The sequence below is a fragment of the Falco punctatus genome (genome assembly GCF_963210335.1).
Source record: "Falco punctatus genome assembly, chromosome: 3".
NCBI lineage: Eukaryota > Metazoa > Chordata > Aves > Falconiformes > Falconidae > Falco > Falco punctatus.
Window position 1 is genome coordinate 11,797,553 of NC_137582.1, and position 27,917 is coordinate 11,825,469.

Consider the following 27,917-nt stretch of genomic DNA (forward strand, 5'->3'; position numbering starts at 1 on the left):
AGATTAAATTACCAAGTGGTATTCTGCACTCTCAAAGCATTGTTGAGCTAAATGGTCTCAAAATTTAACCATCTTTTTTGAGTGATTCCTGTAATGCATATACTTGCTTATCTGCTTTTCAAATCACACCTAAATGAACTGTATTCACTGTGGTATAACAAATGCCTGAAAAAGCTAGATCGTCTAAATTGTATAGCTTCATTCTTAGGGACATGTTGCTATTTAACAACCTGTATTGCCTTACCCAAAATTAAACTCTCAAAGTCATTTCACTACTAACAATCTCCATAGCAAAATACTACCGGCATTTTAAAGCAGATGATCTCAAGAGGCAACGCACAGATCTGTCCTTTGATGCACAGTGGAACTTGGCAGAGAGGTCCCCCAAAGAAAGGGATGGTGGACACCTAACAACTTTATACCAAACTCAGAACAGGTCCAAGGTGTTCAGCTGTTCTGATTTCAGCTGGGATGGAGTTAATTTTCTTCTTAGTAGCTAGTACAGTGCTGTGTTTTGGCTCTGATGTGCGAACAATGTTGACAACACACTGATATTTGTAGTTGTTGCTGGGTGATGTTCATACTAAGTTGAGAAGTTTTCGGTTCCTTGGGCCTTGCCAGCCAGAGGGCTTGGAGGGGCACAAGAGACTGAGAGGGGACACAGCCAGGTCAGCTGACCTGAACCAGCCAAAGGGATATTCCATACCGTGGGATGTCATGCTTTGTATATAGACTTGGAGGGTTAGCTGGGAGTGGGGGGATTGTTGCTGGGGGACTGGCTGGGCATTGGCCAGCGGGTGGTGAGCAGTTGCACTGTGCATCACTTGGTTTCTTTCCTCCCTTTTCCTTTGGATTTTATCGTTTTCACCACCTTTCCATTATAACCATTGTTGTTGTTCTTACCTTTTTATTCTGTTTAAATTATTAAATTGTTCTTATCTCAACCCTTGAGTTTTACATTCCTTTCTGATTCTTCTCCCCAGCCCTCCAGGTGAGTGAGCAAGCAGCTGCGTGGTGCTTGGTTGCTGGCTGGGGTTAAACCACACAAACTTAATCTTTGCATCACCCAGTGCAGGCAGACTTTATGTGCCTTTTGTTGGCAGCTCAGAAAGGCAGGATAGGAGAGAAAGGAGAAAAGAAGTATGAAGCCACATTGTTGCTGTGGAACCTTACCTTCATTTTTTCAAAATCCAAAATTGGGTTTTTATCTTGATGCAGTGTTCCAGAGACAACTAGGTATTACTTAGAAACCCTATCTCAGTATGGTCAGTGGCAAAGTCCTTTTTAATGATGACACAAGATGTTTAAAATTTGTCTAGAAAAGAAACACTTTACTATGAAACAATTAATAGGATTTTATTTTTACCTAGGTGCTTTGGAGCAGGAGCACTAGAGATCAAAAGAATCATTAAGAAAAATTCTCATCAGAGACAGCGATCATCTAACTTCTCCTTTGCCTCTAATAACTGAGAAAAAATAGATTCTTTCAGTAAGATTTTTGTCATGCTGTTTGAAGTAACAGCATGTCGTTAAGGACCCTAACAGTGCAGCAGAGTACACCAAAATCAATACCACACTTTCATGCAGGGGAATCTGGTGTGTATTTACAATGATGTGGATCTAGATGCTGTAAAAGCCTGCTTACCATAGTAACAGTGGAGTTAGCACACTGATACGGATCTTGGCATTTCACCATTGGGCCCTCAAATATATTCACTGTTCTTGTATAAAATTCCTTTGCATGAAGTTTGTCTCTTTTTCATTACCATGTTGACAGGATCACCTTTCCCTGCGAACAGGAAAGAGAAGGACAGCTAAAAGATGTGTCTGTTGGTGAGGTTCTTGTAGCCTCCTCACTGACTCTAATCAATTGCAAAATATTTGTAACTTGGAAACAGGAAAAAACCCCTTTTTTGTTCCCAGGATGATAGGTCTGAGGTAAGTTAGTCAACTGCTGTACCACTGTTTTCCAGTGAAGAAATTTTCATCCAATCACAGTGAGATCAGTAAAGTCTAACGTATGTTTCAAAAACAAGTTACCATCTTTCCTCATTATATTTTTTTCATTTAAGCAGCTCTTCTTTGGTGAATTCTAAACACACATGCCACATAGCAAGCACACTGCAAAATATCTATCAGATCTTGTTACAGATACGTATGCTTTCACATATTTCAATAACCATGACAAAATTTGTACAGAAAATTTGTATACATGTAAGGTTTTTTAATCACTGAAAGAAGTAAACCTACATTAAGTCTGTTGAAATTATGAGAATGGCATTCATGAAAAGCAAAAGAGAAAAGCACCCCCTTCTTCACTTATTCATATTTCTTCTTCATACCCTATTGATCATTTAAGCAAAATTATTTATTGTGGCAAAACTATTTTGGTGCATCTAGGATATAAAGAACATTTGTGTGGTTGTCAGCTGCGGGAAAGCCAAAGTCTGAGCAACAGGAGACAGGACTCATTAAAATGTTCAGGTTAAACAACACATACTTGGGGGATTCATTAATGTACAAGATTCTTCTTTGGTCAAAACAGCAGAGACAGGCCACATTTGTTTCATCTCTCTCTGCAGTCTGTGGTGATCGATTAGGAATATATGATTAAGTTCATTGTTATTAACAGTAAGCTCTGGGAGCAGGTATTTTTGCTGTAAGTTATCTGACCACCACGGAGTTAGTGCACATTCATAGTAGGAGATATCCTTTTAAGACATCCTTTTATGCTCCCAGGGCCTACAGTCTTTCAAAGAGTACTGGTGATGGGAAGGGCAGGTTGTTAAATTTATGCCCTGGAATCAGTGCACCTGCTTTCAGCACAGGCTCTTTCTTCTATAGGACAGCCCAGCATTCAAGACTACCTGCAAGTCTTTACAGGAATAGGCATGAAAGTGAAGCCCAACACCATGTAAGTGCCACTGAGTAGACTGTGACAGTCCCTAACTTGTGGGTGGCTGGTTTCCAAGGAGGGATCCAGAAATCTAACTCGGATATTAAGGCTTCTTTTACAGCACACTGCAAGAGTCAAAGATCTGATGAAGGAATCCATATTAGTCAGCCTGTAAGTCAGAAGCTGCCTGACATCAGACATTGAGATGAGGTCACTCAAAACTACCTGATAAAAGGAGTACTCACAAAAGGAACAAATTGAGAGGAGGAGGGGGAGGAGGTTAAATCAGCCGCTATCTGCTGCTCATGTAGCTTGGCGTTAGAAGCAGGTGGCTGCCTATTCCCAAGCATGACCACAGATCTCTCCTAAGGGAGGTGTCTAGCAGGAGCAGAATGGCAGAGACGGCACACTAAACAAAATACCAAGTGGTTCTAGGAGTAGGAAGTGGAACACACAACTCCCCTCGCCTAGGTGAATGTCCACCTCCTCCAAAGCCAGCCATGCCTACCTCTTACACTGCAGCCCAGATTATTTGGTGTTCTTCAGTACCGACTGAGGACTTCAGAAGTCTCACTCTGCAGCACACCTGACTTCTAAAACATTTGGCAGAATACTTGGGAAACACAGGTTTCAGCCCCCCTCGGGCCAAGAATTGTTGAATCAGAGTTTTCCACTCCCTGAGAGGAGAAATGCTGTAGTCATTATCTTGCCCTCCTTTGTGGCTCAGCACAGAGAGAACAGCAACCACTGCTGCATTTGTAGGCTCTCGTGGGTTAGGTCTGTTCTGAGAAATCTATAAGATCAGGGAGGCAGGCAAAGAAGGAATAATTTTTTGATGTTACATAGCGACCTTAATGTAGGAGTTGGCGTGGCACTTAGACTTACATGGACTGAGGTGCTTCTGGTCAGTGTCAAAACCAAAACAAAGGGTGAAATACAGCCCTTAAGCATAGTGGTTAGGGACATGCTGAGCTCAGTCTCCATGGATTGATTACCTTTTTTCAACTTGAGTAGAGTGTAAGGGCACATTTTATTGGAGGTGTTGGTGGGGTAACACTGTAGAAGAATTGAATGTCAGTTACACCTACAAAAGCAACCAGAACATCAGAGTAGAGAATTACAAGTCCACGTAATTCACTGGGAACATATACAGTTGAATAGCTGCTTGAGATGACCTCCCAACCATCCCATTGAAGAAAAAAGCTTACCTCAAATCCTAAAGAGGTTTCCAAATGCATTTGAATTTTCTTTAGGTCAGGGAAAAATCTTTTTATTTCATACTGCTCAGCAGCTATTTACAATTAAGCATCTGAGTCTATATAAAATATACTAGTTGATAATTACTTAAGACCAATGAACACTCTTGTGAAGATCTTCTCAGATATGAGAAAAATAATGCTAGATGTATTAGTAATGCTAGATATTTTAACAGTCCCCCAAATGAGACAATCTAGCAGACCTGGGGAGAGAAAATAAAGGTCAGGAACCTGACTCAAACAAGCACTGATGACCTGCTGGCAATATACAGAACATGCTGTTTTAATGAATTCCACTGCTGAAAGAAAAACTTGGTACAACTAAACAACCATGTTTGTTTAGCACAGTTGTGGGCTTTCTTGTAGTCTATTTGATGGTGCAAAAGAAAAAGAGGTCAAAGCATATTGTATACAGAAATGTAATTTTCATTGGACAAACCCATGCAAATAACTTTTGCCAGATTAATCTAGTCCTGAATGTGTGAAGACATTACTTAAGTTGATTTTCTATGGGTTTCTTTACATTTTAATTGGCCCTGGAACTAAGCTTTTTGCAGGATAAGGTTTTGAATATGTTGTCGTATTTTCCTTTGCATAAAAATCCTTAAACTTCAGGAAAACCTTTCAATAGCCTCGTTTAACTCACCAGCGATGCAAGAGTTATGCAGAGACTTAGCGTATCAGTGTTTAAAAACTGACCGTGTGTTGTGCACTTCAACAGAGCCTGAGGTTCTGGACATGTCATAAACCTGCCTCAGTGATATTCAGAAACTGTTGTCAATTGGGTCATGCAGATCTAAATTTGCAATGCACACAATGGCCAGGGTTTTGTCACGGTGCAATGATAAACCCCAGACACACAAGGCATCTGGCATGCTTGTGTTCAGTGGCCTGATTAGCTAAGGTTTCCCACTGTTGCTACCACTACCCAAAATTAAACATGAAAATTACGGAAACGGTTCCATATACATACAAACAGTCATGACCAAACTACTGCACAAAGCAAAAGACTGAAGTGAACTGGGACTGTCGTAGTGATTGGTAGTAGCTAGCCAGAGCAAATCTAGTAGACACAGAAACCTGAATTCTCTTTGTGGCATGACTGACTTGTCATTAAAAAAGCTGACCTTGCAAGTAAAAAGTAAAGAACCTGGGTTGGTTTCACAATCCCTTTGAATACTGGGAATGTATTTCTGAAATAGGACATCTCACATCGTCAATGTTCAAACCAGCCAAATTAAGATAAGGCCATGATGGTCATAATCATCTGATGGTTTTGGATAGCCAAAATTTTTATCTTATTAAATGAGAATCTGTTTCAGGCATTCTCAGTTCTTGAAATACAGACACAGCCATACTGATCTTCAGGTCTTACAGCTATTTTTCATTATAAGAATGTTAGAAGTTAATTTCAGTTAATTCAGCAGTTAGTGATCTGCCTTTCATGAGCTAGAAATCCAAACTAGCACAACACAGATTATATTCCATAAAAAGGACCAGAGCAACACTGTGCTCTAGAAAACATGATGAACTTCCTGCTTTGCTTCCTAGTTTAGTTGTTATGAACTACTGATGTTACAGGGTCAAGGAGTCTAGGGAAATTGGTAGAAGCAGCTGCAGTGCTGATTTGCTGGAAATAATGCAAACTTCCAATGGTTTATTAACCTAAAATAATAGTATTGGTACACATAGACAGCTGTTAGCAGCAATTCAAGGTGGCAATTGTTATCTACTGGCTGGTGTAGGATAGGGCTGTCGTTATGACCCAACAGCCTTGGCTCATCTCTCTATTTCAGAATTTTCCCACCTCCTATGCTTTCCGGTCATTTTTTTTCCTAGTAACAATAACTAAAGCTACATTTATCGCATGCAGCTTGCCACTGTTTTTCAGTTGCTTCTTATATGGTTATGTTATGCTATTTATCTAAGTATTTAACGCTAAAGGTGATTCTCAGGCCTATTAAAAGAGTCAAGAATTAATAGGTCCGTACAGCCACATGGGAATTTTGATCTTGGGTGCCCAGTGAGTGTCAAGGTAGATGGAAGAGGTAAAGAAAGGAGGAGAGTGCAAAAAGAGGGAGGGACAAGGGAGGAAGCAACTGGGCAGGAAGAAAAGTTAAAAATTAGACAAGAAAGCAGAAAAAAAAAAGATTAAAAATTACTGGAAGGGCTTAATTGCCTCTCATGCGTAAGTTTCCTCAGATTCTGAAGAAAATATGAATTTTGTCTGCAGTTACACAGGGAAGCTGGGATCCTTGCTACAGACAGCTTTCCGCCGTCCTGTGCCCTTGGGAGAGCCAGGAGCTGCTGATCTTTCTTAGAAGCAGGGGGAAGCAGTGTCTACCCTGAAAAAAGGGGTGACATAAAACATTGCAGAAGGGACCAAAAGCAAGGAATGTGTGTCGAGATCACCTCAGGAAAACCTTTTAGTAAAGCATCAATTAGGAAAGGTATGACAGTGCTTGAGATGGAGCTCTGAGAGGGTCAGAGCTCACTAATGGGACCAGACACCTATCACTGGCTGATGGCTACTGCACTCATCTCAAAACCTGAAGACTTCTGTGAGCATGAGGAGATACTCCCTCTTCAGCAGCCAGTTAAATGTGTGCACAATTACTGCCAACATCCAATGCTCCATCATATTCCCCATCTCCAAGCAAACAACTGGATGAACGTGCTAAGAAAAAGGAGGGAGGCGGCTGATGGGCAGGGGACCCCAGTGCCTATGGTCAGAAGGCGGACCCATTGGTTAACATCCCAATGGACTCAGCACCAGCTATGTGTGCAGGAGAGAACTGGGATCTACTGGGGCAAGCTGGTTTCTCCAGAGCTGCCTTCCCCTTAGGGTAGACAGCACAGGTACTTATTAATGGAAAGGCCAATCCTATGGCAAAACTGAAGATGCAGCTGCATATTGCACTTTTCAGGTAGAGAAAGGATTAACACAAATGAGTTAACAAAAGTTTGTTTTTTAACCGGGGAAAAGAATAAATATATTTTTCTACCCTTTTATAACTGCGAGGACAACCAGAAAATGCTTCCAAAATTGATACCATACGTGCAGATTAAAACCAGGCTGCAAGCCAAATCCTCCTCTTCAGTTTCACTGGCGGAGCTCAGCAGACTGCCACAGAGCTACGCTCAAGCAGCAGGGGAAAGAATTTGACCCTTTGGCTGCTGCATCAAAAGCAGCTAACTTCCCACTGTATTTGGCGGCCTCAATATTAAAAGTTACAAGTTGTTTTGTGCTCAGAAACATATTGATTTTCTGCTAGGGTAGTTACCTGCTGATGTCCTCCTGCCCTGCTCTCTCTGAAATTGCATTCCCTCTCCCCTGAGGCAGCATAACTGGCATCCCTGGTATTGTCCCTGTCTAGCTGTGGACACATTGGTCTCTACTGGTCACTGATGAAAGTCCCTCCGTCTCATTAATACATGAATACATAGAACACTCTTATGTAAAAGGTAGGAAAACTAAGAACACTGGGATAAATTACTTCTGATCTTCACCGTCTTCTTTTCCCACCATTCACTACTAATTCTCCCAACAGAGATAATTGTCAAAATAACAGATGACAATCTTTCTGTTGGGCTATATTTTAACATCTTCATTATTCCAAATGATCCAGTTTCATACCTATGTACTCCAGTATAAAATGTGCTACCAGTCATTTTCAAAGTCAGGCAATTCAAATGTTAGGGTTTATCTCATGAACACAACTGGTTAAGATTTGTTTGTAAGGAACAGAGACTATGTATTGTATATATGAACAAGAATGTAGATTCCCAAAAGGAGAATATGCAGTACTTTGTGGTAAAGCTGAACCTTGAAATGCAAACCTTAAGTCAGTGATGCCTATTTATGCCATGAAATATGGGACTCTCAGTAAGGACAGAAGACTAGAGTATCTTACCCAAATAATAGATATAAAATGCATCCCCAGTGAAAAAATGAGTACTCACAGCATGAAAATAACTATTTTTCTACCAGATGTAGTATACTCTGCACTCAAATACCTTATAAATGCTAAATCTGCTAAAGCCAAGAAATGAAAAGTTTTGCTGCTGTTTATAAAGAAGCTCACACTACGTGCAACCCACAGATATAATCTTGATTTGTCCCTTAATGCAGTAGAATACAAACTTAGTTAAGGGCTCCTTCCCAAGCAGTTTATGGAAAGGCAGGGATGCCACTTATCCAGGCCTCACACCAGCTGATGCTGAATTCAGTTTTCAGGAGATGAATTCAAGAAAATGGGAAAGGGAGGGAGAAGAGCAGGAAAGAGCACCTTGGCACCCTGTTTTCTAGTGCTATGTCCCTGCTGCAGCCATGAATCCTTCTTCAGTTCCTCTCCCTCCTCAGAGCTCCCTGCCCTCCAGCCCTTATCACTTTCTTCACCAGCTCCCATCCTGTCCCCACAGACCAGCTATAGCCCGTGTTTCTACCAGACCCCTCCACAGGCCTGGCTCCCCACCTGTTTCTTGGATACATAGGGTTTGTGTGGCAAAGTTGTGGTAGCAGGGGGCCTACGGGGGTGGATTCAGTGAGAAGATGCTAGAAGCTTCCCCCGTGTCCAATAGAGCCAATGCCAGCCAGCTGCAAGATAGACCTACCACTGGCCAAGGCCGAGCCTATCAGTGGTGATGGCAGCACCTCTGCAATAATGTATTTAAGAACAGGGAGAAAAACCTGCACAATAGCAACGGCAGATGGAGAGAGGAATGAGAATATGTGAGAACAACTACTCTGCAGACACCAAGGTCAGTGAAGGAGGAGGGGGAGGAGGTATTCTAGGCACCAGAGCAGAGGTTCTCCTGCAGGCTGTGTGAAGCCCATGGCAAAGAAGCTGTCCCCCTGCAGCCCATAGAGGTCCACAGCGGAGCAGATATCCACCTGCAGCCTGTGGAAGTCCACAGTGGAGCAGACATGTGAAGGACCACATACCGGAGCAGGTGGGTGCCTAAAGAAGGCTGTGACCTGTGGGAAGCCCGCACTGGAGCAGGCTCCTTGCAGGAGCTGTGGACCCATGGAGAGAGGAGCCCACACTGGAGCAAGTTTGCCGGCAGGACTTGTGACCCAATGGGGGACCCATGCTGGAGCAGGCTGTTCCTGAGGAACTGCACTCCATGGAAGGGATCCACGCTGAAGCAGTTTATGAAAAACTGCAGCCCGTGGGAGAGGCTCCATGCTGGAGCTGAAGAGATTGAGAAGTCTTTCCTCCTGAGGAGGAAGGAGTGGCAGAGACAACTTGTGATGAACTGACCACAACCCTATTCCCTGTACTCCTGCACTGCTGGAGGGGAGGATTTAAAGAAAATCGAGAGTAAAGTTAAGCCTGGGAAGAAGGGAGAGTTAAAGAAAGGTGTTTTTAAGGTTTGGGGTTTTTTTCTCATTATTCAACTCTGATTTGATTTGTAATAAATTAAATTAATTTCTCCAAGTTCAGTCTCTTTTGCCCATGATGACAATTGGTGAATGATCTCTCCCTGTCCTTATCTTGAACCACGAGCCTTTTGTTATACTTTTCTCTCTCTTGTCCAGCTGAGGAGGGGAGTCATAGAGGAGCTTTGGTAGGCACTTAGCATCCAACCAGAGTCAACCCACTACACTGCGAGACCTGGTCCCTTCTTCAGCACCAGGAACTTCTTTCTAGTCCCCATATTTCCTCACTGGCATGTTCTAGGCAGTACTGCTTGGATGCTTACTAAAAGCAGAGGAAATGGTTGTCATTTGCCACCCAGCTTCCCAGATTCATCCAGTCCAAAAAGGCAGCACAGAACAACTCCAGCCTCCACCAAGAGCAAGCAGGGAATTTTCTCCAAGGCTCAAGCCTGGTATGTACTTTTCCAGAGATGGCAGATCTCACAAAACAAACCTCATAGTAATTTTGTTGTACTGCAATGTTTATTCTTCATAACTTGTTTATTCTTCATAAGTTCTATTCTTAGAAATTATGGAAGTTTTTGGAGAGTGCTGAAACAAGCAGCACAAAGAACCAAGATAGAATATTTCAGATCAACCTTTTTGTTTGTTTGTTTTTGAGGGGGCAAAACTAACATCTCAAAAATGAAACTCAAGAAAACACCAATGACTGTAACGCCTGACCTGCTTAATGTGGTACAGGACATACAAGAAATTGGAGAATCTGGTAAAAGAGAGTCATCAATCACTTTTAGAATGAATAGTGATACTCATAGTGTTGAGGGAAACATATGCATGAGCCATCTTAAGCAGCCAAGCACTGTTATGGGCCCTGGTATCTGTTCCCTTACAGTTCCAGGAGCCTCATATCACTTGGGAGGCCCTACAAGTCCATTTCTGGACTATTTCTGCACAAGATAAGGCAATACAATCTCATTAGATCCTAATATAGCCAAAAGAGTTTCACACATTTAGTTTCTGCATGTGTTTCCAAAAAAAGTCATGTATAGAATGTCACATGAAGATGACAGCGAGGCAAAAGGAAGCTTATGAACAGTGCTTGTAGCTACGCAAATAGGGCTCGAATGAGGTGACAACAACGCTTACAAGTGATGATTTGACATTAGCATCTGGTGGCAAAGACTCATAGGAGGAACTGAAAACAGCCAGGTCTTAGAGTACCTTCATACAGTCTCTCCTTTTTCTTGGTCAATGCACTTCAACATCCTTAAAAGCTGCTCTTCCCTTTTCAGAGGGAGAAGAAGGCCTGAGCTGGAGTAATGTACCCAGTTATAGCCACTGCAGTTACAGATTTTTATGGATTGGTTGGAGGAGTCCAGAGAAGGGCAATAAGGATGATCAGTTAGAAAACAGGACCTAGGAGGAAAGATCAAAAGCATGAGACTGTTTAGACAGGGAAGAAATAGAGATGGCCACCTTCAAAATGTAAAGGGTAAGTTTAACCAGGACAGGCAGCAATCTTGGATGCTTACACATGATCAAAATGAGGAGGAGGGATTGAAACAGCAAGGGGTTGATTTGTCCAAAGAGCTCAGAAAGTCAAGAATAAAATTCGAGCCTTTTCATGACTGGTCCCATGCTCACCTGTAGCCATTATTTCCTCTATACTGTCTAGGTGACAAGCTCTTTCCGAATTGAAGATAATGAATGACTGTCATTTTATACACAAAGCAAAGTTTCTCCTGTGGAAGTCTTACCTGAGACTGTTTTATCTTTATACTCATTCGTTGTTTTCTTTCCAACTATACCTATTCTCATTCAGATTATAGGCATCCAGCTATCTATATAGTCTCATTTCTTTCCTAGTAAAACAGTATGAAGAACAACCAGAAAGCCTACTTGTGAAAAGTGAGGTAAGAAAGGAATAAATAGAACAACCTAGCAGTCAGATTTTCTGTAATCTGGTGTCAATCATCCTTCCAAATTTCATTTCCTAGGACAACATGAACAATGCTCATAAACCATAGTTGTGTATTTCATGCAAGTGGCACTTGTCTCACTGTATTTTTGCTGTTAGGTCTGAGTTGACAGTATTACAATTTGAAACTATAAAATGTGTTTATGGGGATCTTCACAATACTGATGGCTGCTCCGTGCTTTTTGAAAGGAAGTTGTCCATAGCCTTGAGGAAGAAAGTCTGCTCCCCAGGTACAAATTTATACCTGCAAGTTTGAGGCTGGGCAGGGAGGCTGCCTTCAAGCCTATTCAGTTTGCTACTGGCCTGGAACTTTCTACAGCTTAAGTGAATCCCAGTAACAGTATGTTTGAGGAATCACCTCAAATTCTAGAGCCATGGGATGATAGATGCCCTGTCAAAGCACAATCCCACTCTTAGGCACATCACAGATGCAGCACTTCATTTTCTTCTCTCACTACTCTAGAAGTACTGACGGCACTGTTTGCAGGAATGGCCCTTTGAGCAGTTCAGCCAGCAGAGTGATACGATGAGGAAAACACTGCTGTTCAGCTACATCTGGCTGCTACAATGGGTAGTGTTTTTTTAAATGAAAGCAGCATGCTGAGGATGTGCCAGCTGGACACAGTAAACCAGGGATAGCACTCTGCGAAGCCAAGAAAGAAAAAGATAGATAGAAAGATAGATATTCAGTGAAGTACTTTTGACCCTCAGTTTTAAAATCCAAAAATGAAAGTAGCCATTTACAAGAACATCTCAGAAAGAGAATCTCAAAGGACCTGAAAGTCCAAATTTTCCAGTTGCCCACAAAAGCAACTACCAATCTCAACATGTGGCAGATAATTTGACTGTAGGTAATGCATTCTAAATTAAGTTGGCTATCCAGTGAGCAAGTTGCTTTTAGTTAGGTGTCAAATAACTTCAAATCCATAGGGAGTTAGGATGCCTAAGCATTTTGAGAACATATTTAGAAAGGAGAACGGTGTTACAGAGTAGGCAGGACTCCCCATTGTCCTATTTTTCATTTTAGGAATCAAAGTCTTATATGACATATGAAGCAAAAGACCCTGATTTACTAATGGTGTTAATCAGAAGATCATTTCTCCAAGTGATCTGTTGTTAGAGCCTATGTGCAACAGACTGAAATGCAAATCAGTGCACTAAGTCATGGATCATCATAACCACATTTTTTGTTGGCTTTCTGGAAATTATCTTAGACTGCATGTGATTAGTGTAAATTAATTATATATGCAGTCACTTTTTTAGGATAAACAAACACCACTGTAGAGGAAACATTTTTTAACAGATGGAATGACCAATCAGCAGTTTCTTAATTTTTCTTTGGGTAGAGAATAACCTCCTCTTTGGCAGTGGGAGCAGCATGTAAATGAAAATCATAATTTCCTGTCTTAAAATTTTGTACCTGTCTCTGACAAAAACTGTATTCTTTTGCTCTGCATGCAAAACCATTAACAGTTTGATATTTGATGTTTTTCAACAAATAGGCAATTGTAGGGAAAGGTGAAATTTAGAATGGTCTTTGGTTTTTAAGGTAAGTGAATTCTTAATATTTTAGTGGTTTCATGGTGTTCATGAAATAGAGAGGTCATCCTTGTTCCAGTAGATTTTTGACACAAGGCTTGAATTCTCAAACTTTGTGCACTGGGGTGAGAGCTCACTCCTTTTATAGGATGCTTGCGGGATCAAACTCCGACACGTGTGAGAGACTACTTCAGATACAGAGACTTTAAAGGAAGGCATCTTTAAGGTCAAACCTAATAATCAGACAGAACTTGCCTACAGCAGCACGCGACTGTGAGATGTGCATGAAACTCAAGTGGGGAAACAAAAATGGAACATGAGAATATCTGAGAATTTTCTCAAAGATACTGTACCCTCTGGCAAGCCTGCCAGATATCTGATGCCAGTGTGTGCACAGAATGCCACATCCTACTGAGATTACTGCACTGTCAAAGGTATAAGAAAAGAATTAATAGAAAAAACAGACAATTTAGAACAATTACATTATTTTTTCCTAATGAGTCACATATTAGGCAATGTAAATATCTCAAAGTTCAAGTTCTGTAGAAACAAAACAAAATAACTCCCCCCACCCCATAACATCACAGTTTGTTGCTTTCCAAAAATCTTGATATAAACACTTTTTTCAGCAAGCAAGCAACAAGCCAAACAAGCACTGGAAGAGTTTTGAACCATGACAGGGTAGTTTGATGTCAGCCAGAAAACAGAATTCATCATGAATTAATAAAAAATGGAGAGAGGAGATACTGTCAGTAGGTTTTAATCATTTACAATGAAGTAATAGAAAAAAAACCCACAACAGCAAAAGAATAGGAACTCTGGATTTTTTCATTTGATACTGCAAATAATGTAAACGTACTCTACTCTATGGGTCTGATGTTCAGGAAGCTTAAGCATCCAAAATTTAAGTGTACCAAGAATTCTTTGGGAAACTTAGCGCTTCTAAAACCAGGCTGTTTCTCTCCTTTCACTGTGCAAATACACTGGCCTCCTGTAATATCCTAAAAATGAATAGCTGAGATTGACATATCCCATGCTTTGGCTGCTTTAATTATTTTCTTCTGTTTTGTGGAAGCCACTGTTGAGTGACAGAAAGTTAAATTTGGGTCCAGATTAAATTTAATCAATCTTAGTGTTAATCTCAAATTTAACACAATCACTTTCCAGGAAAAAAATAATTTTATCTCTAATACTCAGTCCCAATTAAAATAACCTCTCTGGCTTGAACACCAACATTAGAGATGAGAGACCAAACTAATACACTTTGCTTGGCTGGTTATCTAAGTCTTTCCACTGGCACTTTCTCAAACTGACAGCAGTGGAGGAAGGCAGGGGCAGCAACAATATTCTGGAGTTTGCTGTCAATGGGAGACAGAAGAAAGCAGCACATGGTGCTATGTAAAAGGTTGAATGTGGTTGGGAATCACTGGCGTATAACTGGTCCTGACTGAAATGTTTCATAAACATACTAAACTCAAGAAGTATTTTGCAATTTCCTCAAATACGCCCCCCACTCTGCACACACACTTCTCTCATTATGGACTTAATGTGCAGTGCAAGTGTCTCTCTTTCAGTTGCGCAGCAAGAGGGTTTTGACATGTGAAATCTTTGGACGTTATCGCAGAGTTCCATGCGTGTGTGACCCTCCTGACAGGATGCAACTGGCAGCAACAAGGACATGGTTTACATTTGAAGGAGTTTTTAAAAGAATGCTGTCTTGACCCTCCTCTGGGGAAGGGAGAAAGTGCCTGAACTATAACTGCAAGTACAATTTACATATTTTTTTTTTGCTGAAGAGGAATGTTAAAGCCACCCAGTTGCCATCCTGGATGAGCAGCGAGGTTCAGTGTCAGCTCAGAGGATCAGCAGCCAGTTTCCTGTAGTGGGTCCTGCTACCTGCCATGAACTGCTCCTCCCTCTGCCAGTCATGCATCAATCCACCCTTCTTTCTAACAACAGTGATAACTTCCCTGCTGCTCTGCTCACAGTTTGTTATTTCAGCTCTTTAGAAAGTGTGGATAACATGGAGAGCTAAATACATTCCGCCAGAAGTCTCCCTTAAAGGTGATTTTTCAGCAGCTGCTTTTGTTTCTCGGCTCCCGGGAAACTCGTAAGAAGCCTTTTCTGTGCCAGAGCTTGCCAAACACTTGCAGAAAAACATCTCCTCTCTTCTCTTTCCACTTTAACCTTTGCTGTCCAACACTGGAAGCAACTCCTGCACACCAGGAGATGCATTCATCTCAGGCATGATTGGGGTTAATTGGCCTGGACTTCTGCATATTACTACAGTATTTCTCTGCTCCCTTTTCACCAGAAACTCCTCTCAAACTTACTAATGCATGCAAACCCAATGCATTTTAGGCTTGCCCATTGGTCCCCCTTCTCTCCCACTCATTCCTTGAAGTGGAAACAGACTGCTCCTCCTTTTTTAGGTTTCTCTGCCCTCTGGTATTTGGGCAAAGTGGGTAAGTGCAATGTAAGGCATTATTTTTCACTTTGGGCCTCAGCCAACAGGCTTATATATATATTATACAATTTGCAGGTTTCCCCAGTGAGAATAACCTGATGTAAATGACTTTTTCTGCAGCCATCCAGGTCCTCTACAGCAGTGCTTTTGACTGCTCAGCCCCAAAACCTGAGAAAATGATGGAAAATGGCCCCACAGCAGAAGAGTATGGACAGATCTGGGTCTTCAACCAGAGCTACCAGAGAACATAGAAGAAAAGGTGGGAAGGTGACATACTTGATACGCGTGACTTCAGGGCAGTAGAAACAGTGAGAGGGGAATGTGGACATTGGTACTGGGAAAAGTAAGTAATGACCAGTCAAGCAAAGTGCTGAGAAAGCCCAATTACAACACAGTAGCAAGGAGGACAGAAGAAATTCGGGTAACAGGGTGGAAGGAGTCAAAGCTATACTGAGGATTGGGAAGAGCTGAGCGCTTGGCTGTTTCTCCCAGAAAAGTAATGCATTCATATTGCACATGATTCTTGCACAACTGCCCTCAACATGGACATCAAAGAGCATGGTACCTCCTTGGGGGAACCAGCCAGAAACAGCTCTCTGTCAGGAGCTGAAAAGTCAAGATCCCAGTCCCAGTCCAACCCAACACACAGGGCATGAGCTCCTGCCATCCCTCCTCCACTTCTCTTGCCTAGACCTCTTCACCATTCCTTCCCCCAGTGCCTCTCCCTCCAGCTTGTAATGACATCTTCTCAACCCCTCTTACAAAGGCTAATAAAGGAGGTGAGGCTGAACAGATCCATGGCTTCTCATTTGGAAGGAAAAGCACTGCAAGCACAACAATCTCAGGGAAGAGGTGAGGGTGGGGGGGCAGGTGGTACCAGGTCTGTTGATCTCAGCTCTATTTGCTTAGTTCCTGGTGACCAGAGGAGACAGTAGTCATCAACTGAAGCAACAGGATGGGGCTACGCAGGTGTGCACAGACACAAAAGCTCTCACTCTTTGTGCATTAAAAAAGGAAAAGGAGAGAAGTTACTAAACTCCATATTTTCTCTGGCACTTTATGAATCCCAGGGCTGGCAAAGCCAAGTGTTAAGTGCTTTTGGCTTATAAGCAGGAAAAAATAAAACAGCATCCCAATGAGTAATGTATGCATACTGATTACTGCTAAGAGGGAGAGGGGGAGGAAGAAGGGAAAGGAGTGAGATAAGGGGAGAGAGTAAAAGGGTACATAACAACAGCATTCTTTCTCTCCCTGGATAAATTTATGCAAAATCAGAATACTTTCTGCAACTCCAGAGCTTCTGAGGTGGTCAGCTAGAGGAGTTGTTTTCTTCTTAAAAGGCCGTACACAATGCATGCTAGAGGTTATGTTTTACAGTGTTCTTACTGAAGATAGCACTGAAGTTTTCTAGCTTTATTCACTTATTTATTTAACCACATAGGAGAGTCATGCGCTCTGTCTTCAAATTGCAACCTGAAACTTCCTAAGTGGATCTACAGTTTCAAGTGAAGTGACACACTGCTCTGTGTCTCACCTTCGGCCAACCTGCAGGGGCAATCAACAAGTCTGTGTCACAGAAAAGTTCAGAAATCAGGACTATTTGTCCTCATCCAACATCTTCTGCGGTGCTTTATTTAAAGACTTTTAAAGTTAGTTTTTTCCATCTCTTTGGAGAAGCTATTCCCAGATGGGTAGTAGAAAATAGTTTTCCTCCGCCATCTCTTCTGCTTCCCTACATGACTTTCACGCCTTAAAAAAGAACATCAGACCCTGCCTAATTTCTGAGAAGATATTATGTATCCTCTCCATGTAGCTAGAAACTGATGCTTTGAAGCCCAGGTTAAAGACCTGGCAGAAGGTCATGTATTGCCAGACAAGTAAACTGAATCAGTCACCTCAGAAAATCTACTCAGTTTGTGGCACGTCTAACTCACTACAGTATCTGAATCCAAACAAGAAACCTGAATCCACATCACTCACAAGCTGAGAATGAGAAAAAAACATATAGAAGTTGATACATATCGGGATTATTTCTTCCAGGTCTGATTAAACAAATATAAACCAAACTGAGTCTGCTTTCAGGTCCAGCTGACATCCAAGGGAAGATTTTGGCAGGAGAGCCTGTCATGAGATCCTGGTAACCCCAGCTCCAACTCCCAGCACTGCCTGGGCTAGTTTTCTGGGATTCATTTTGTTCCTTAAAAAGTTATCTTGCTCTTGCATTGAGACTCCCACTTTAGAGGTCAGTGTGATCCCTCCCCACCCCCATCCTTTACTGGGACTAGGAAGAGAGGAAGCAATGATGTGACAGTGTAGGGAATCAATGCGGCTGCAATCTCAACTCCACGCAGCTCAAAAAGGGGACAGGTAAATGCTGCTGGCTGCTTTGGCCTCTCTCAAGGATCAGAGGAAGGGGGAGGAGGGCAGCTCTGAGGAGGAAGGTTCCAGTGCCAGCAGGAGAGAGAGTGCGCAGGGACAGAAGGGTCTTGGGAATGGTATATGCTTGCTCAGCACATGGCAGCAGCTGTGCTGCTCAAACTCTGGGATGACGATTCTCCCCCTCTTCCCACTGCAAAATAAAATTACTGTCTGCTTCCTCTTCTGCCTAACAGACTTATACATGTGTAACCTTAGAGCTGTCTGACTACATTGCAAATAATGAAATCCTGACAGATGAGAAAGTCCTCCCGTGTCCCTTTTTGAGGGCACAGCTGCCAGTCAGTGGAACTCCAAACTTGCCAACCTTGTCATCAGTAATACTGGAAGCGCTACCAAAATCTTGATATGTTTTGGCTAAGTTTCGACTCTCTCTGCTGCTGACTCCGTGAGTATTTCTCCGCTTCTACCATGGTTCCTCACCCACACACTTCTACACACAGAGCCCTGACACATGGCCTGAATTATACCTTCCCTTCAATGCAGGATCTAAATCATCTCACCTTCCCGGAGGCCTGTCATGGATCAGGCACCAGAATGAATCACCTGCTGGCTACTAAAGGAGAGCACACCGGAGCATGCCAGCCTATGCCATAGGGGTGGCAGGGCCAAGCAGACTCAACAGCTGCCTCCCTGTGGTAAGCACAAAAGGAACACAGCAGTTAAATGACACCTTTATCCACTGCTTCAACAGATTCAGCTTGCTCGGGAGAGACACTTAGCTTTGTTCACCTCACCTTTTACGTTTCTTTTTGAGTTCAAAAGCCTTTTGGAAGATTGGCTACCAAAACAAAGTAGTGACCAAGCTGCTCCTTTGACAGGTGGATGGCACAGCTGGTTAGTCTTGAAAAATGAACAGGATAAAGAGGAAGTGAAAAGTTATTTAGGTTTATAAACATCAGTGATTCCTAAGGGTACTGCATGAATACATGTCTCAAATGCTTTTGAAGATTCTCAGCCTGTACTATTACAGTCACCTCTTGGGTACACTCATTCCTTTTCCTCTCTTTTCCCTCCTTTCACTTATCTCTTCTCTGGGAAAAGAGGCAGAAAAGAGCAGTTTGCAAGCACCAAATTACAGATCTGGGACCTAAGAAGAACACCAGTACAGGAACAAAAAAGACATTTTGTTCAGTGAATATAGACAAAATTCTGCGGCTTTTCATTGAATGATATGACACTGTTCACCTTTGTACAAACACATTGTAGAAGCACAAATAAGGATTGCCTTCAACCATTTGTGGGCTTCCATTTATTAGTGTGGGATACCAAACACATATGTGTTCTTTAACATTCCTGAGAGATAAACCAAAAAGAAGACAGGGTGCCAAATTCAGTGAAATGGTTTAGAAGTAAATTAAGGTTAAAATATCTCAGTGCTGTTGCTTGGCTTGTATGAGAATTCCTTAGGCATTTAAATAATCACATATACCACAAATCTTACTAGATAACTGAAAGCACAGGTCCAGTTACTCATTCCAGTGTTGTCCGCAGCGATCATGGTGGACACTCACAAAGGCAACACTGACATTTCCCTTCTCAGCACAGCCAGCATGGTAGCAACAGCGCAACAGATGCTGAACACAACTGACAAACAAACACGACACTCAAAGGAAACACTGCCTAAGTTATCAACTGCCTCAGTAGAAATTCATAAAGTATTCCAGTCTTGGATTTTTTTTCCTTATGTAGGAAACAAGAACTGTCATAGGATGGTTGGGACTCCTCAGAAATAGTTCAGTTGGGCTTGGCTATTAGACAGAAGCATCCTGCAGGAAGTCTCAGAGCGGAGCTCAGATTGTCACTGCTGCTGGCTCAACAATATATTTGACAGTAGAAATGGATTCTAGGACCTAGTGGCTCCCAATAGTGGCATAATCTCTGGCAGGCAGCCATCTGCTTTTTCCTGATTTCCTCTTGGAGGTCACAAATTCCAGGCAGAGTAACTGCTGTGGATGAGATCGCCTTCATCTGACATTTAACGGGGTTAGTTCTTGAGAGTAGGTCCCAGCATGAGACCTACTATCAAAAAATCTGGCAGTCTGCAGAAATACTCCAGAATTGCAGAGATTTAAACGGAGGAGGAAGTCCATCCTACGTTCAGCAAAAATAATGAAAATTACTTTAGTTCAAGTGATTTCTTCTGTCCTACTCAGTTTCTGTGCCCATGGCTCAGGGGGGCAACCAGAGCAATCACAAGCATAGGCATGAACTAGAAGAGCATGTAAGAACACAAGGGGCCTTTCCCTCTAGAAAGTCACTCTTGGGCACAGGGAATAATTGCTTAAAGGTGGCAAAGTCTGGTTCCCTGTCTCAGTCATAGGTATTTGGGAGATGCACTGAGTCTTATGGAAAGCAATATATTGACCAGGAAAATGAGGGGATTGCCAGCTTTACCAGTGGCCCTAAGACTTCAAATTTGGTTTACTTGCAAATGGTGCTTTATGTCACCAGGCTTCCTGTAAAAATTGTGGATGTAATACAGCCCAGAGTCTACATTGAGGCTCTGAGATTTGCTACACCCAGTCTCAGATTCAAGCATCTATTTATAAATCCTGTAATGTTTGTGGCTAGTATTATTTCAGCAGCCACTTAATTAAGCACATTCAGTCATTTATAGAGGTTAGAGGCTGGGATCCAGGCTCCTAAGAGCATTTTTGAGAAGGCTGGAATAGTCTCGTGCATGAGAAGATAAGGAGATAGCAGTCCAACCAAGTGACTCAAATACTATGTAAACAGCTGACTGTTTGGACTCATTTTCAAGAGTCTGGCCCTTATCATTAGCGATATTCAAATTAAGTCACAACATTTATAATGCTCTTGCATTTCTCTCAGACTAAATAGATTTCAGTCACTGCTCTACTGGGAATGAAGCTAAACATTAAACAAGTTAATCTTCATCTAAATGGGTTGTAAAGCAGCTTTCCTCCATAAAAATTTAAGCTACTTACGAAATAAAGTGTTCGGGTTAATACCATGTCTGCATGTCCACATACTTCTCCTGCCACAATCTATTTGTTTGTGGCTTTATAAGAATCAATGACAGGTTAAACATGTAGTAAGATCAAAACATCATCTCATGTCATCACTTCTCCAGTGCAAATTCTTATGCATCACAACAGTTTGATGTGATGCTTACAGTTTGAGGGTACCAGCTAGGTCCACAGTTTTCACTGAAGTGTTCTCTCTGAATCACAACCATCTTCTCTGACCTTGAAAAACTGTTTGATTGACTGTGCTAATAGCATTTAGCAAAGATAGAATTTCATGACAAGGGGTGACAGCCAGACAGATGTGATATAAAAATACCTATTTTATGCTCTTGGGGAATAAACCAAGCATCTAAGACAGCTCAGCTCAACTAGACTCTATCAGCTCCTCTGGATGCAAAAGACATGTCTGGGAGGGACTCGACAAAAGGGATGCTCTTGTGTTTGTGATCTCTACCTGTCCTGCATTAAGTCACCACAGTAACTCAAGTTCTTTTGCTCCAGGGATTGCCTACAAAAAAACAGAAGGAAACCCTGGCCTAAAGATTGTACTGCCATCTGGGAGCATGCTGCAGGGCAGCAGCCTGCTACTTTAATTACATCTATTTGTTTAAAAAAGATGCTGCTGCTCATTAAACAGATCAAATCCCTTCAGTTTATCCATCATCTAGGCTACTTACACGGCTAAGACTGGCCCAGACCTGGACTGTAAATCAATGCCGCCCTAATTTTCCAGTCTTAGGTCTGTCTTGCCTCCCACTATTGTGAGAGAGCCTATATTTCTTACTGTCCTCAGTCTCTCAGCAGCACAGCTCTGAACTGTAAACAGGCTGTAAGAGCCCAGCTGGCTCAGCAGAACTGGGATCCAGGAATTGTTATCTACTGTGCAAAACCCAAAAATAGCGTTGGAGAACATAGCAGAGGTGACCAGAGCTGTTCTCAGACTGTACAACTAGTCTGTTGTACTATTGAAATCCAGAGATACCAGTAAGGAAACACTTCTAAAAAAGTTAAGGTGGAAAATGTAAATCTCATGTTTGCAGACACACATACTTTCTTTTCAGGCCTCAGAGAAAATCTGCTCATTTGATTTCTGCATGTCAGGTACTGAAGTAACAACAGAGTACTCCAGTGCAGCACAGTGCTCCTTTCATGCACTTACTACCAGAACCTTTCCGTGCCGCTTCGTTTTTTATGTAACCTGTGCAACAGTTATCATTCAAATACACCGAGGAAAAGCACAATATCAGATGAGGCACGGTTGTATCCTTTTAGGGACATCTAAAGGCCATAAGCACTAATAATTCAGTAGACAACTAAAGTTTTCTTTCCGGACAAGGTAGTGTCGTTGATCATCCTGCACAAAGCCCGTTTTGCCTTTAAACTGTATGACCTGCTTCATAGCTTTTTTCTTTCGGTATAGGTTTTACAGGCAAATAAACCCTCACCAAATCATTCCTGCCCATTCTTAAAAAAACCACAAACAAACAAACAAAAAAAACCCCAAAACCCAAACAACCCCACACCAAACCAACCAACCAAAAAACCAAGACCCACCACTTCTTTAAGGCTGTCTGCAATCGCCCCAGAGGCAGAATCTTCACTGTGCTGCTGCCGCTGCCTAAGGCAGTGTTTGCCTCTGCCCTGGGAAGTAGTTTAAGACACAACAGCACCATCTACCGAGACTAACCCCACCGGATCCCGCTATGTTCAGCTGGTATAAGTACCAAGTTATTAGTAACAACGTGCTGAGTAAAAAAAGAGAAGGAAGCTTACTACATCTTGCCATGCAAACTGTTAAAATTCACCTATGATTGTTGCTTTTCTCAAAGCTGAGGAAAACACCACTTCCATCTCAGGACTCTAGGTGAAGAACAAAATCAGTTATTCATGATATAAATGATATTTTGTGGGTGAGATGCTTAATTTTTACTGCTGTACACACATATTAAAACAAAGGGAGCAATCAACATAGCTATTCCATCCTAGTAATATAAAGCAATCTCCTACTAAGATACACAATCGTTTAAACAAGTTTTTCACGCGTAATTAATTAAGGAACTACACTCTTTCTGGGAAGGTGATAGTTTGAATCAGCTTTTTTTCAGACTAGATTCAGGCGATGCATGATACTGAAGTGTCTGAGAAGTAGCAATCAGATGGCGTTCAGTCCTGGATGGAATCATAGAATCATTTAGCTTAATATTTCAAAGCATTTTTCATCACCCTTTCACGGCTTACAATACAATTTCTCTTTGTCCTGTATCAAATAGCCACAGCTGTGGCAAGATGATCTTGTAGTATTTTTTTTTTTTTTTAATCTCATATATATTATTTCTAGGCACCCAGCTTAATATGTCTTGACACTGGCTTTGAGTCAGTGCCTAAAAATGCACACTCTGCCTGGCTGACTGCCTGGATGATTTGCTTAAATCTGCTTTTGAGAAACACTGAAGACATTGAGATTCTGTCTCACTTAAACAAATATATACAGTCTGCTTTGTAGAAAGCAGATACCATGTACTTCCTCTTCCCCTTTTTGTTCCTGTTTAATAGAATCTGGAGACTGATTAAAGATACTTTTTTTTTAAAAAAAGGCCTGTCAGAGGTTTTGAAGGAGATAAACTTAGACTCATATCTGTAGCAGGTTTTATGGAATGTCATCATCTCTGCTTATTGCTTTTCTGTGGCTTGACACACCTTAGGCTATCATTTTAAGGATTGGTTAATGTTAATTAAGTATTACAACATAGCTAGCATGACACTGTAAAATCTCTGTAGCTTCATAAATAGCATTTTAATACACATAAGAGTCATGATGATTTGATTAGCAAACATTACAGGAATGATACAGCAACGGCATGCAAATTGCACTAAGAGACTATTCAAATTTGACTGCTCTGTTAGGTTACTAAAACAAGGACAGATACCAAGTGCTGCCCCTGCTCAGGAAGCCCTGGCGCAAGGACACCGGGACCTGGGGGCCTTGGCAGGCACAAGCTGGGCACGAGCCAGCAGTGTCCCTGGCTGCAGGGATGGCCAACAGCACCCTGGGCTGTGTTAGCAAGGGCACTGCCAGGACACCAAGGGGAAGGATTCTCTCCCTCTGACACTCACGAGATTTCATTTTCAATCAGCTATGTCTGATTTGGGGCACCTGATGCAGGATGGACATCAATAAACTGAAGCAAGTTCAGCGTTTGGGGCTGGAGTACTCTGAGGAGGGCTGAAGGACCAGGGCTTTTTCAGCCTGGAGAACAGAAGCTGTTGGAGGGACCTAGTAGCAGTTTTACAATATGTACAAGGGGGTCATCAAGAAGATGGAGTTAGGCTTTTCATAGTGGTGTAGGAGGGTGGGAAGCAACAAGTGTAAACCGAAGCAAGAGCACTGTGAAATGCATACGACAACAGTGAAGGAGTGGAACAGATTGCCCATAGAGGTTGTGAAGTCACTAACTTCACCACTTTAGAGCACTAAGTTACTGTCCCTGTGTGCACCTTCCTTCTTTCCTTAACTCAAGTACTCCACAGATTGTCATTAGTGCCTCTTCACTCTCCATTTTTACTGTATAGTAAACATGAGCACTGACACCTTTTAGCTATCCATATGCTCACCTGTGACAGTTTTAAACTTCATGAACACACCAGGTTAAACTCTAACAATCTAATCACAAAAGGAAAACAAACTCACTCCATGCTTCATTCAGCAACACCACTTAACCATTTTACGTATGTGAAATTTCCCTGCAAATCTTCTTGATGATGGAGATTAAAATATTATGAAAGACTTTTATTACTATGATCAAGGTTTGGGTTTACAATATGAAAAGCTTCTTAACCACTGTATTGTCATCAATGTAAAATGAAAGCATTATATATTTAGCTGATGGTTGAGAAAAAATGTCCCAAGTCTGAAGTGCAGCTGAGAAAAAAAAAAAATAATTCTATCAGGCATCCAACTAGGTTGTGGAGGGTTGCTCTTGGGAGCAGGGAACATCTACTTGTCTTCCATTTGTGCAGAGCCTGACACAACAGGCTCCTCATCCATGACAAGGGCTCTCAAGAACTGCAGCAATATAAATCCAAAGATATACATAGTAGACTTATACTAGTGTGTGTTATGAATAATGGAATGTGTCCCTTGGCAATAAAACCTGTGTCAGATAACCATCAGGCCATGCATGCATATAATTATGCATACAAAACTGGATCCAAGTTGAATAGCTGCTTTAAAAATATCCTTCAAGGCCACATTTTTTAAGTTCTTCAGTTTCACATGAGCGAAGACACATAAGAAAGAATAATCTTTGCAGCTGTATGGTTATCCAAGTCATTTATATGTACAACTGTTTTTTATCCTAGCAGCATCTTGTCTGCACTGTGGGCTCATTAAAACACTTAGAGATAAACATCAGGAAGGTGAACATGTACATTGCATGCATGCAAGAGTTTAAGGTTCTTTCAAAGTTTGGCTCTAGGATTACTAACAGAAATTTTGAGAAATCCCTTCATGTACGCTGGTTAATGTTAAGGTATGTTTTCCATTCCTGAAGGATCCTGCCAAATCTTATGGAAAGGAGAAGGGGGAGAAGATATAAAGTACTCATTGTTCCTGCTAAGTTTCCTTCTTGGGTTCTTTCATTTTATCATTTACAAAGAGTATTGTGTTACTTCAAAAAGTATTATACAATAGGGAAGAGAACTTAGACCCTTAATTCAGCAAGTGAACTTTATCCAAGTATGCACATAAACTGTTCCTGTAACTTTAGTGTAACTTATTACAGGTTTAAGTTGAGACATGACAAGACATTTTGGTAACTCAGATCTCTGTGTGACTTAACTCTCAGATTTTTTTTCAAATCTTCTGCAAAGCATTTGCCCCACTCATTCAAGCATACTGGAAGGGAGGTACCAGCATTACTTAGAAATTTCTTCCGTTTGGATCCTAGCTGATGCTATTACTATTTCTCCCTCTTCTTCCTTCCTGTGTGCTTGGCATCCTGCACAGGAAAGGGGGATGCGGGGTGGGGGAGAAAAAAGTAAACCCAGCCATATCTTTGCAGTAAGTAAGCAATGGAAATAATGGAAACACCAACAGAAAAAAGTAGTCTGGGCTGAGAACAGGCGGTTTTCTGCCCCACCTTATTTTTTTGTTTTTGTTATTTTAATAAAAAAGAAGTATGCCTTCATTTTTTCTAAGAAGGATGAGACTTAATCCATTTCACATATGTGAGGCTCATGCTTAGGAGTCGAAAGGGACCTGGAGAGAGTTCTGGCATCAGAGTTTGGGCTACAGAGAAGGACAATACTCGAGTCCAAACAATGGGACAACAGGACCAAAAGGAAGTAGCAGGACAAAATAAGCAAGAAGGTAGAAGCACAGGTAAAAACATCAAAGTTATAACGCAGTGAAGGTCAAAAGAAAAACTTCCCTGATACAAAGGATTCAGCAGAGCCACAAAGTCAGGTGATATAGTTATAAAATACTGCTGTCAGAGCAGCAGGATCAGTGCCCTGTCCCCACAACACCAGAAGTCATCTGAGTTGAAAGCAGAACCGCTTACACATGCAGGTCACTAGATTTCACAAGACTGAGAGCAGGTACTGGAAATAAATTATCTTGCTTGTAATCACACACTATTACATTTGAATAAACATAACTGTCAACAAAAATTAGTGACAGTGAGGCAAGTATAGAACTGCAGCTCTTGTGCAACCAAGATCACAAAACAGAAGATGATAAAGGCAATCTACAAAGAGATTTCCTAGGGGAAAATATATAATATATCCTTCAGTAGCAGAGAAAACAAACAATTGTAGTGAGGAACTTCTCATTTAATCTTCTCTGACTTTCACTAAGGAAGATATTTACCTTTACCCAGAGATACTGATAGTTTTTGACTGTAGCAGCTGGATTGGACTTTGACACATATCAGCTGGAGGACTGCAAAGGTTCCTTGGCTTGAGCAACAAACAATGCAGGACATAAATTTTAGCTCACGAGTGGGCATACGGGTTTTCTTGGACCTCCAGTCAGGGGCATGAGTGTGTGTGGAGCGAGACAACCAACTACTAGATTACACTTACCTTACTGCTTGAGTAAGGCTATCAAGTTATGTGAGACATGACAGATAAATATACCAGCCCTGTGCGAAGAGCTTCACATGTCCACTTCACCCCAAGCAAAGGAGGTTGGAAATATATCTTGTTTTGAAAGTTTTTATTGCATTCAGTATTGTATGCAGATTAGTATTTTTTAAACTAAGCATTTTCTGTCAGCTACACATCCAAGTTCACTAACTCTGTGTGGGTGGGGAGCAGGTGATGGCAATTACAGTTCAGGGTGCAGGGTAGAAGCCTTGCGGCATTTAGATTGACTTCTGGTCATAAATCTTGCACTGACGCACAGGAAGAGCTGGGTGAACCTCTAGGAACTATCCAAAGCTGATCTCGAGCTAGGAGAGGTTTGTTTGTTCAAATAGATGCATATTGTGCTGGGACTGAGGTGACTAGGACCCCAGCCACCTGATGCAAAAGCCACATAGTATTCCTTGTGCTATAGGCAAATACCCCAAACCAGAAGAACTAAAAACCCATACACACACATATGACAGCATGATTGCTAGCTTCACAAAATATTATGTTGTCACAATAACAGATGTAAAAATATTGATGATTCTTTACCTGCTATTTTTCAACACATAAAATATGGTGCATACATTCTCTTCAGCTCCTCAAAGACCCAGGCTGGATGCAGCTGATCGGTCCACCAGCCAACTGCCTCTGTGAGCCTTGAAGCAGAAGAAAAGATTCCACATCGCCCAGGAGCCAACGAGGGCATGCTTCTTCTGATCGAAGCTCCATACCACAGCCAGCTGGAGAAAGGGAGCTGCTCCCACATCACAGGACGCAACCACGTCTGCATAGCTGGGCAGCCTCATCTCAGTTTGCATGGCGCTTTCAGTTTTTCAG

General features: G+C 41.8%; 1 protein-coding gene across 2 annotated transcripts in view; it reads right to left on the minus strand.

The window, feature by feature from the left end:
- FBXL7 (F-box and leucine rich repeat protein 7) overlaps positions 1-27,917 on the minus strand; it is a 374,313-nt gene that overhangs the window by 218,731 nt on the left and 127,665 nt on the right. The window contains exon 1 of one of the 2 annotated variants that reach the window (XM_080377780.1): positions 1,646-27,883. The exons of the other annotated variant lie outside the window; for it this stretch is intronic. The gene's annotated coding sequence lies outside the window, so the exon portion shown is untranslated. Of the gene's footprint in view, positions 1-1,645; positions 27,884-27,917 lie in introns of those variants that run through there. 2 annotated transcript variants of the gene reach the window in all.